The 1,902-nt window shown below is 49.1% G+C and overlaps 1 pseudogene; it reads right to left on the bottom strand.

Moving 5' to 3' along the window:
- Window positions 1-1,050: 1,050 nt before the first annotated feature.
- Window positions 1,051-1,580, bottom strand: LOC134759980 (large ribosomal subunit protein uL22-like; annotated as a pseudogene).
- Window positions 1,581-1,902: the final 322 nt, after the last annotated feature.

Here is a 1,902-nt window from a genome sequence, read left to right as displayed (position 1 = left end):
ACTATATTAGAGTCGGTTGGAATTTTGGCATCTTATTGCTGCAAAGAGTCTGTTTGTCCATCTTAAGGTCTCTGTTTTAATGTAATGCTGGTCAGCTGTGCCTGAACTCCAAAGGCAGGAGGGCTTATAAGGAGGCGTGTCTGACCCCTCCCTTCCCATCATGGTCTGAACTAATTTTTCAGGTTTCTTTGAGTCCCTTTGGCCAAGAAGGGGGTCCGTGGGTCCGTTCAGTCAGTCGGGTGTTAGAATTTCAGTTTTGGTTTACACAACCAAATCAAGTAACAGCAGGAGCGATTTGGCCTCAGGGTTGCTGAGATTCAAAAGCATCAGGTGAGGATCTCCCTCTGCACTGCCCCACCAAGGCTCAGGAAACTGAGGTACATGGCCACCGGTTCCTGTGGGCTGTTCCTGGGGATGCAAGCTCCCCGGCCCTGGCCAAGCAGGCACCTCTGCCCAGAGAATGCCAGCAGCAGAGACAAAGGCCCCCGAGGCAAGAGGCCCACTCTGTGCCTGCTGCTTGCACGACTCCGATCCACTCAGCCCCCGCATCACCTTGTCCTGTGACTGATTCTTCACATTGGTGGCTGGTTGCACCCTCTTTAAAAAAAGTACACAGTAGGGTTGGTGAGACAAGTCTAAGTACAGTCTCCGCCCTGCCGCTGATCTCAAGGCTGTGAGTAATATCCCTCACCTCCTTCCTCACCACTCATTTTAGACCCTCCTTACTCTGGGACGGCAACGCAGCTGGGCTAGGCTGTTGGTTTCTGGGATGACTCAGACCTTTATCCTCGAAGGGTCCAAGCTTCCGGTGACCACAGTTGCTGCAGCGGCTCCTTTCCTGCCATCACCAGGCACAGGAGCAGCACTTCCTGTCCATCAGATGGGTTAACACGGTGTCTTCACTACCAGGAGCCAGCACACTGTTCTGTGGAGTGTCAAGAACCTTAAAGTTCCTTCAGAAGAAGTGATTGAGAGCAGGATAGTTAACAAGATCACGAAGTGCACTTAAAAAAAAAAAAACTCTTAATTGCATTTATTTTAGTGCCGAATTTATTCCTGTGCCATAATTTTTTGTTTCCTCAGGGATATCTTTTTCTTGTGGGCAATCTTCTGGTTTAGGAACAATTTATTCCTTTGCAGTAAGGATCATTTCGATGTAGCAGGGAGAGCTCACTTATGGGTTAATCCCACCATGAGCTCTGTAGGTCTGGTGGCACACCTTAGGTGCTTTGTTCACTTGGAGGTGCTCAATGACCAGAGAATCTACATCTAAACCCTTAAGTTCAGCATTGCTCTCTGCATTGTCAAGCATGTGCAGCAAAAATACAGCATCTTCTTGGGCCACCAACCCTGCGTCCAGCCCCACTGCTTGGCCTGGGCACACCTACCAACTCCCTGACCGTAACGTTGGAATGGCACACACTGCTTCTGTAAAGTGACATTTTTCAGATCCTTAGTGGTTTTTCATACATGCATACCCTTGATGGCCTGGGCAGTTTCACAAGTGACCACGAAGATTTGAACCTCTTGATTTGCAGGATTTTCTGGGGTTTTTCTGGGTTAACTGAATAGCGAATCATTTTCACAGATTACCTCAAGAGGTTTAGGGGAAGAGAGAGCACGTGAATGTGCACGTCTGTCTGTCCCAGGTGAATGCAGACACCCTCCATCCTCCATCCCCAGTGGGAGTGGATGCATTCTTTTTTTTTTTTTTTTTTTGAGACAGAGTTTTGCTCTTCGCTCTTGTTACCCAGGCTGGAGTGCAATGGCGCTATGATCTCGGCTCACTGCAACCTCCGCCTCCCAGGTTCAAGTGATTCTCCCGCCTCAGCCTCCTAAGTAGCTGGGATTACAGGTATGCGCCACCACGCCTGGCTAATTTTGCATTTTTAGTAGAGATGG

The sequence above is a fragment of the Pongo abelii genome, chromosome 15 (genome assembly GCF_028885655.2).
Source record: "Pongo abelii isolate AG06213 chromosome 15, NHGRI_mPonAbe1-v2.0_pri, whole genome shotgun sequence".
Taxonomy (NCBI): domain Eukaryota; kingdom Metazoa; phylum Chordata; class Mammalia; order Primates; family Hominidae; genus Pongo; species Pongo abelii.
Note: the sequence above shows the minus strand (reverse complement) of the source record. Positions and strands in the feature narration are given on the sequence as shown.